Source organism: Labeo rohita, unplaced genomic scaffold (genome assembly GCF_022985175.1).
Source record: "Labeo rohita strain BAU-BD-2019 unplaced genomic scaffold, IGBB_LRoh.1.0 scaffold_455, whole genome shotgun sequence".
Lineage (NCBI taxonomy): Eukaryota > Metazoa > Chordata > Actinopteri > Cypriniformes > Cyprinidae > Labeo > Labeo rohita.
The window spans coordinates 51,253-61,192 of NW_026129374.1; positions in this window are offsets into that span (position 1 = coordinate 51,253).

Below are 9,940 nucleotides of genomic sequence, written 5' to 3' on the forward strand. Positions count from 1 at the left end.
GGAGTCTAGCAAATTTATTGTTTACAAAATCGAAACAAAATCAAAACATTTATTTATTTATTCATCCATTCATTCATTTAACATTGCACACCCCTAGTCAGATGTCAAATATGATTGACAGCTCACAGCACTAAATAAAACACCAGTAGATATTGATTTCTAATCCAGTATTTCACTCTTTTATTATTTTTCACACAAAGCCAGAATTCATATGAAAAAATAAGATCAGCAAAAGCTTGTTGATTTTTGTGATGTTAAAGGAGATGAACGTGTGAGCGGAAACTAACTAAGGTTGGGGGAGGATTCATCCAGATAAATATCACAGTTTAGTCGTGAGTGTTTTCAGACATTTTAAGCATCACTGTTGTGAGCTTTTCAGTCAACCAATGAAGAAAATGTGGTAACGCTTTAGATTACAACCCGCAAAGAACTACGTAAGTAAACTGAATTTACGGTGTATGTTTCTGTAATTATAGTGTACCTATAAAGAACGTACATGTAGGTATAAGGGAACAATATGTTATATTTGGGTAATAAGGGGATAACAAACCAGATATTCAACCTGCAAAGAACTATATAAGTATACTGAATTTACGGTGTACGTTTCTGTAATTATAGTGTTCCCTTTTAGTACGTATGTGTAGGTATAAGAGAACAATAGGCTATGTTACGTTTTGGTAATTCGGGGGTAACAACCAGATATGCAACCTGCAAAGAACTGCGCAAGTAAACTAAAGTTACGGTGAATGTTTCATATTTATATTGTACCTACGTGTAAGTATAAGGGAGCAATATGTTACGTTTGGGTAATAACGGGGCAGGGCCGTTTGAAGGAATTTGGGGGCCCCAAGCAAAATGGACATGGAGGCCACCCGCACGCACGCACGCACGCAAAGGAACCACAGCATAGCCATACAGTTTAAATTCACTCACACTTTATATAAATAAAAAAGGTTTACAGTGCAAATACTGCTGTTGCATATACTGTGCATAAATAAAAAAATGTTTAGAGTGCAAATACTGCTGTTGCATATAAAGTGCATAAAATTTGAACATTTTCAACAATTGAACATTTGCAAAAAAACACCAATTTTATTTTATTTTTCTAAACTGTTTTAATTATTCTTATTTCTTTTTATTATTTTAATTTCTTCTATGTAAAGCACTTTGAATTGCCATTGTGTATGAAATGTGCTATATAAATACACTTTTTACTGTTAACAAACAATGAAATTATAATTAAATGTTTACTAATTATTAGTAGTGCTGTGAGTCGACTACCAATGCTTAAAAACATCCCAAGCTAATGTTTGATGCACAGAATTTATTGTGTGGTTTTCCTAAATAGATTATCACAGTGGAATAGTTAGTATAGCATGCTATGCCACTTTCATCAAAACCTATTACAAAGCTATAGCAATGTCATGTCATTAAATATGATAAACAGCGATTCTGGAACAGATCTGCGTCTTCCTTATCCCGTTAAAAAACATATTACAGTATGTAACCATATTCCGTCCGTTCAAAAAAAAAAAGTTGCTCTAACTGTTCGTTACAAGCAGCATTTGCTGTCAGGCAGGTAGCTTAGCTAACATACATAAACATATTTCTGCTAGCCTACCTGCTGCAAAATTGCACCATTTGTACAAGACAAGTAGAGCTATTTTATGTGTGTAATTTATCACTTACCACTGTCTTGTTTTTTCTTATCCTCCTCTTCCTTTCTCTTCTTTCTTTTTTGGCTTCCTGAAGCATAATTCCGCTTCATGACTGCCGAGGAAGTTTTGTATTTTGCCGGCAGCAGAGATCGCGTGGTTGGCTGGCTGCTGTCAGCGAGGGGGGGCCCCCTTGAGGGGGATCCTGATAACAGTGTCATTGCACTTTACTGCATTCACTATCAATGGGGCGCTCACACAGTTTGTCGCTGCATTTTATTCTTAACCAGTCGTTGTCTTGGGGCCCCAGGCCAGCTCGGGGCCCCAAGCAATTGCTTGGTTTGCCTGCCTTGTCGCGACGGGCCTGTAACGGGGTAGCAAACAGATATACAAATAATTTATAATGGATTAATTTTTAAAAACTTAACAGGTACCTATTCTATTAAATCGTAAGTTTGGTGTATCTATACGTAAGCTTTTTAAAATTACTGGGAAATTATACTCTTGTTCCATGTAGTTACAGGGTAATTGTGCCCTCTGCGGGCTGTAAATTAAAGTGGCGATTGTGCCCCCCCTTGTTCAAGGAAGTTACAGGGTAGGTTCAATACATAAACACACAATCTGAAAATATATCTAAAAATATTTTTTATAGTATAATCCCACTTCTACCTCTAAACCTAACATTAACTATGACTGAACAGTAATAAAAATATAAAAAACAGGAAAGTGCAATCACAATCATTTATTTATTGCAAAAATGTCAACAGCCATACAAAAAAGTAATCCAAATAACGATGCGTTTGCAGCCGCAGTCCTCTCTGGCGGAATACAGTAGGTTTGAGGTGCAGTAGGATGAGAGCAGAATTTAAATTGTTAATCGCTGAAAATATTATCCAGATTATTGTCTTGATCCACTCCTCGAAGGCGCCCGCGCGTCATTCCAACACATCTCACCAGAAACACGGCATGCCGTAATCTGTGACGAATGCAGGCGAGAGCCAATGAACGTCCGATTTTCCTGTCGCAAAATGCACTTTACCACGGGTTTATGGCTGTTGCTGCTGGACTCGCTGCTAGAGATGGAGATGAAGATCGCCGGACAAAGCCTTGAATTTGGTTCTGGTCCTCGCAAATCGTATGGATTCTGAAGATCTGGGTTACAGCACACAAATAAAATTGTTTAATTTGTAATCATGATGCGTGTTCGGTGTATTTTATGGTTCTATTGTTAGTCACAGCATGTTAGAGAAAACGCCTTTGTGTTCCACCACGGCAAACGAAGTTAATATTACATGAATGGTTAAACGATTGCAGAAATAGTATTTATTTTAAGGGTTTTACGTGTAGTCATGATAACATTATGTAGACCTATTCTTGGAAATGAGCTGGCAACAGAAATCACACAGAACAGAATGAAATGTTATAATTTCATATTAAGTAAACGTTAAATGTTTAGATGATGTAAATATGTCAGTACTGTACATTTAGTGTCTGTAAAAATGTAAATAAATGTACATTTTGTAGAACCACATTTTACGTCGCGTTGTAATATGTATTGTACCTACCCTGTAACTTCGTTGAACAAGAGGGGAACAATCGGCACTTTAATTTACAGCCCGCAGAGGACACAATTACCCTGTAATTACATGGAACAAGAGTATATTTTCCCAGTAATTTTAAAAAGCTTGCGTATAGGTACACCAAACCTACGATAAATAGAATAGGTACCTGTTAAGTTTTTTAAATTAATCCATTATAAATTATTTGTAGGATATCTGTTTGCTACCCCCTTATTACCCAAACGTAACGTATTGTTCCCTTATACTTACACGTAGGTACAATATAAACACGAAACATTCACCGTAACTTTAGTTTACTTATGCAGTTCTTTGCAGGTTGTATATCTGGTTGTTACTCTCTATTACCAAAACGTAACATATTGTTCCCGTATACCTACATGTATGTTCTTTAATAGGTACACTATAATTACAGAAACGTACACCGTAAATTCAGTATACTTATTTAGTTCTTTGCAGGTTGAATATCTGGTTTGTTATTCCCTTATTACCCAAATATAACATATTGTTCCCTTATACCTACATGTACGTTCTTTATAGGTACACTATAATTACAGAAACATACACCGTAAATTCAGTTTACTTACGTAGTTCTTTGCGGGTTGTAATCTAACGCGTTACCGGGACAGTTTGAAGTTTATATGTACATGCATAAATGTACATATACAGGTTGTAATGCCACGCCAGCAGAGCTTCTTTGGTGACTTCCTGTTTGGCAGCCATTTAAGGAGAGCTATGCCAAACAGGAGGTTGCAAAGTATTGTTTTGTCTGTGCGGACTCTACCTAGCGTCATAGTTTTGCCTTGTTTTCATTGCCATAGTTTTGCCTTGTTTCATAGCCTTGTTTCATTTGCTACTTTGGACTGCTCGCTGGTATATTGACCTTCTGCTTGTTTATTGGATTACGCTTTTGTCTTGCCCTACGTATCACTGTTTGTTTGGAGAATGACCCTGCCTGTCTGACTATGTTGTGTTCAATAAAGCTCGCACTTGGATCTATCATGCTTCTGACGAGTCCCGTTACAGAATACTTCACCGCACCACAGATCCAGCAGCTTTATCAACACAGACCAACCATGAATCCAGCAGACCGTCTCGTTTGTCTTCGTCAAGGAAAGCGACCCACAGAGGATTACGTGGAGGACTTCTGTGAGCTGTGTTTCAAGGTAGACTTTAACAAGACTTTCTTAAAGGACATTTTTCATTTTGGTTTGGCTAACGTTTAATGCCTCGTAATACCCCACAATGGTCTCTTGAATGATACATTGACTTTGCTCTCCGGTTGGCTGGTTCACCATTTACTGTGGGGGTTGCTGATGAGGAACCCTGCTATCCCCCAGTATCTGCCAAACCTGGGAATTTTTCTGTCATGTCTGGAATTATTCAAGTCACGTCAGAACCCTCTCACGCCATGCCTGCCAAGCCAAAGCCTACTCACGTTATGACTACCAAGCCACAGTATACTCATGCCTGCTTACGTCATGCCCGCCGCTCCAGGGTCTACATTTTCGCATTTGGCACCCAAACTCTGGAACAGCCTTCCTGATAACGTTCGGGGTTCAGACACACTCTCTCTGTTTAAATCTAGATTAAAGACACATCTTTTTAGCCAAGCATTCAAATAATGCATCTCATAAACTTTTCCCGCAGCTATATCTGATCAAAATGTTCATTATTAATCTTTTAGCTCTGGTTTAACAAATCTTCCTTTTCTTAGTTTGAACAGCAGCTACGTGTAGCGGTTGTTCCTCTGCGTTGTGTTGTTGTTGTTTTTTTTTAGGTGTATAAATAAAGGACTGTCCACACAAAGCTGGGTTTTGTGGCGGGTGATTTAATTTCAGTACCTGTATTCGTAAACACAAAACAAAAACAGGCACTATCAGCGTTGCTTGTTCTGCATTGCCTCTCTCCACTTATAGCATCGCCGGAAAGAGAACACTCCAGTCATAACATTTACACATTTACAACACACATTTACATTATATACAATGATATTATAATAATAGTATAATAGTATATATAGTACAATAATATAATAGTATAAACAATAATAGCAATAATATTTAACAATGATAATATTAAGTGAAGTTCGTATGCATTTTTGTACATTCATACCAGAAATACAGTGTTTAAAATATCAATTAACATACCTGTATTCGTAAACACAAAACAAAAACAGGCACTATCAGCGTTGCTTGTTCTGCATTGCCTGTTAACCACAAAATGCATGTTAAATGTACCAGGTAGTTAATCATTAAAACACATATCATTTTCACTTCTTAATACTAGATTTGTTATCTTCATATAATATAATACATCTCATTAAACACATATACATATATCTCTTTATATATATCTTCATATCATAACCGCAATATTAGCCGTGCATCTCCCGCACGTTTTGCACGCACGCCGCCGCCATTTTGCATAGTTCGCTGTTCACCCGATAATTAAACTCAAAAACTTATTTTAACACACTGATAACTCCAACAAACAGTTCGACATAACATCAGCTTGAATACTTTCTCATATTTGATCGTTTAAACATGAAGTGAACACTTATGAAACATCCTATAATATGAAATGAACAGAGTTCGTGAGATCGTACCTCTCTCCACTTATAGCATCACCGGAAAGAGGACGAACCTAGATTGCACCGCAATTTTCTTCTCTCACCTACGTATGACGTCAGCCGATACTGCGATTACTACCTTTAATAAGAGCTCACAATTGTCTTTCAAAATAAAATACCCCATTACCAATAATATATAACGAATAAAATAAAATATTATAAACAAATAAAATGAATAATCTGGTGTAACAACATATCTCTGCTACATACGCTAATTATGTTCCTATTTGTTCTCTGTTTTTGCCATGGGATTGACATCCCATGGTAACTAGGAATTCACAAGCTCCAGTGTGAATCCAGAACACTTAAGAAGAGATGATGCCAACCCCTCAGAGGACTTCAGATGATGCCAACCCTGAAAACATACAGCACTACCGAATTCTGCTACTAATTTATAGTGTTTTTTTGTTTGATTACGTCATTAATTGATCTTTACCATTTGGTGTAAAGCTGCTTTGCAACGATATGTACCGTGAAAAGCGCTATACAAATAAATTTGAATTGAATTGAATTGAACTCCCTGCCTGCCTCAAAACTTCAACCAGAGTACATGACTCCATCCTCCAGCCAACGCCCAAGACATCACTTCCAACGACCACGAACTTCCAGCCAATCAGCAACCTCGAGAAACCCCCTTTTCTGCAAGGACGACATCGAAAGGAATCCCTAAACACAAAGCCAACACAAGTACAAACCTCCAGATTCTAGCTGAACTGGTACATTTAATATAAAGTTTAATAGCCTCATTGAGAAACTCAATGCGAGGGTTAATCAAATGATTGATGGTTGTTCAGGTCTAAGCAACTGCATATACGTATGCTATAAACTTGGGATTTCATGTTCACTCTTCTAAACTCATTCTTTTCTCATCTCTCTCTCTTTCTGCAACTTGTATGAATGTGTGAATGTGCGTCTGTGTTAGATTAGTTTATATGTCTTAGGTTTATCCAATAAATTCTTATTCATATTGAAAAGGGAAGTATCTTGTGTTTTGTCCTTATAAATGAATGTCTTAAACTGCCGACCTTGTTACCGTGCTAATAAATAGTGTTTTCACTATATTTTGGATATTAGTATCCATTACAGAGTTTGACTGTAATGATTGTGAAAGCTCATTATAACTTAATTTCAGAAAACATTGATCCAGGCCTCTACATGACTCCAGAAACAACCAAGGTAAACTCGCTTGTGTTTCAACTAGTCTTGACTTTCAGAAGAGTTATTTTGCAAACAACAAATCTCTGAGCTATGTAATTTCTCTAAATGAACAACAGGTCATTAACATTGGACAAATGCAATATTTGAAGTTAATGATTAGGAAAAGCTTCAGGAGTTAGCTGTCCCTGACAGCAAATTTTATATTTAATAACTTTTAAATAAATGTTAAATAATAATTTTAATACATTTAAATTAATATAAAAGTTATTAACAAAATCTAAACAAAAATATTTCTAATGTATTTTGTGCTGTTTGTGTTTGTGCTGTCTGGCTGGTGAGTTTGAAATGGATTTTTATGGCTTCAATTGCTTTGGTAAAAACTGTTCTTCAGGTGTGTTTGGACATGAAGTCAGTGTCTGTGATTGAGAGATTTTCAGTCACTCTAAACTCTGGTCTCAGTGAAATGATGATTTTGATCTGATTGGGCAGAGGTTTGGAAATCACAGCATCACTATGCTTTATGTGTTTTCATATGTTTTTGAATGGAGATTCAGAGACAGGCTGAAGCTGGACATACAAACTGGATCTCTGACCATCACGAACACCAAAAACACAACTGAACAGTGGAATTCATCAACACATCATCAACGTTGTGACCAAGGGTTTCAGTCTCACTGTCTATAGTGAGTCAAATATCAGTTTCACCTCTTGTATAAAAGTAGATGCAAAGAAGTATCTTAAGTTATCATTTAGATGTTTTGTCCTTAAAATGACTAATGAGCCTATTGTTTACATTTATAGCATTCAGGTTTATTTTTTTTTTTACTTTCTATATCAGGTTGTTTTTTAAATGCTCTACTTTTGAACGGTCTTGGTTCGTCTTGATGTTTCTTCCTCATCTGCTTCAGTATCTTTATTCATCCTTATTTCTCTTTATTCTTTCATGTTTCCAACTCGTCTGCTTGTTCCTGTCATCAGCAGAAACTCTACACAATGTTCTTCAAGATCAAGCTGTGAACTCTCTGCTCTGGTGGGTGTGGCTACTGTCCTTCTTCTGGTTTATGATATCAGATGCAGAAGAGCTGAACAAGATCAAGCACTCACACTTCAGAAACCTAAACGATATATATCATTGTATTGATTCAGTTTGAAGGCTTTGTTTGTCTGTCAGATAAGACACACAGATCTCACTTCTATCCATTTATCATCTTTATTTGCTTGCCTTTATCAAAAAATGTTTTCTCACTCTGATGTTCAAGAGTCTCTCCATGTTTGATTACATTTATTATGCCTGGTGAAACACAAAGTTTCAGTGCATATATTATTAAAACATTACGTAAAATGTTTACATTAACCTTATACCAATTAAACAGTATTTTACTTATTACTATGAAATTGTTATTTTTATACATTTGCATACATTTGCAAAGGCATATACAGCTAAAGCATTACTATTTTTATTAATACCCTGGTGAAAAAAACAGCATATGCTGGTAGCTATGTTTTGATGCTGGATTGCTGGTTAGGTAGGTTTTGATGCTGATATATGCTGGTCCTTTGCTGGTTTATGCTGGTCATGTTGCTGGTCAAGGACCAGCATGAACCAGCAAAGGACCAACATAAACCAGCAAAGGACCAGCTTAAACCAGCATCGAAACCGACCTAACCAGCATTCTAGCATCAAAACATACCTACCAGCGTATGCTGGTTTTTTCACCAGGGTATACTGAATAATGTACATGTAATGAGTTCGTTAATGGACACTTTTCTCACGCGCGGTTCTTGGAAGCGGAAGTCGGCATCGATAAACAACAACAGCGGAGAACGGGAGACTGCAGCAAATATTTTTATTCAATTTAATTTGTTCGAACAGGAAAAGACAGGAAAAAATAGCTTTACCACAACTTTCCAAACCTTCCAAACCCTTGCAGTAGTGTTTACTAACTTTTAATTTGTAATATATTGTCAGAGTAGCCTAATACAATACATATATACTTTTCAAAATTAAAAATGAAACACTTAGGGTTAATAAGTGTTAATAACTGTAGGGTTAATAACAGTGGAAGCTCGTCATCACAGTTTGTGAATGTTTCTCCTCACAACAGTTCATCCAGCAGGTGGCGCTAGACGTTTCAGAGGCTTTTGTTGTCTTATTGGAGAAGTTAGTGTCCTAAAATGATGTTTAATCTTTTGGGTGCATTTTTTTTTTTAATCTGGCAGTCGTTGCTGTTATATACTCAGTGAACAGTTAAAATGTGAGGACTTTGTATAGGTGCATCTTAACTGGAATTTCAGAAAATATTGATCCAGACCTCCACACTTCTCAGTTTCTCTGAAAAAAAGACCAAGGTAAACTCACACATGTTTCAAATACACATGTGTTTATACAGTCAAACAGCCACATATCTTATTGTGAACTCAAACAATTGTCATCAAATTTTCCAAATTCAGCAAAATACAAATTTATCTCATTTTCATAAAACCTCTTATCAGATTGTCGTCTTGCAACTAAGCCCTTTTGGGGTGTTAGTTGCTTTGGGGGGTTGTCTCCAGAGCTCCAGCATATAGCTGGCTTGTTGGGTTTTAAGACTATTTGTTAAATGTAACAATTAATGTATGTCTGATTGGTCCAGATGCTACATCTGAGATGTTGAAACTAGTTGACCAGTGTGTTTTTTCTTGTGGTTTTTCGCAAGCAGTGTTGTGGAGACCACCATTTCTTTTTTTTTTTTCTTTCTTGTTTTTTTTTTTTTTTTGGTGTGTTTCTACATTTAATGTTGTTGCAATTTTATCTTGTGTTGCACCAAGTTTTCTTGATCTTCACAGAATATAAATGACAACTGTACAATACAGCAATTTGTTTTACATGTGTATACGTGCACAATGATGTACATATAGAAATATGTCAGAATGTTATT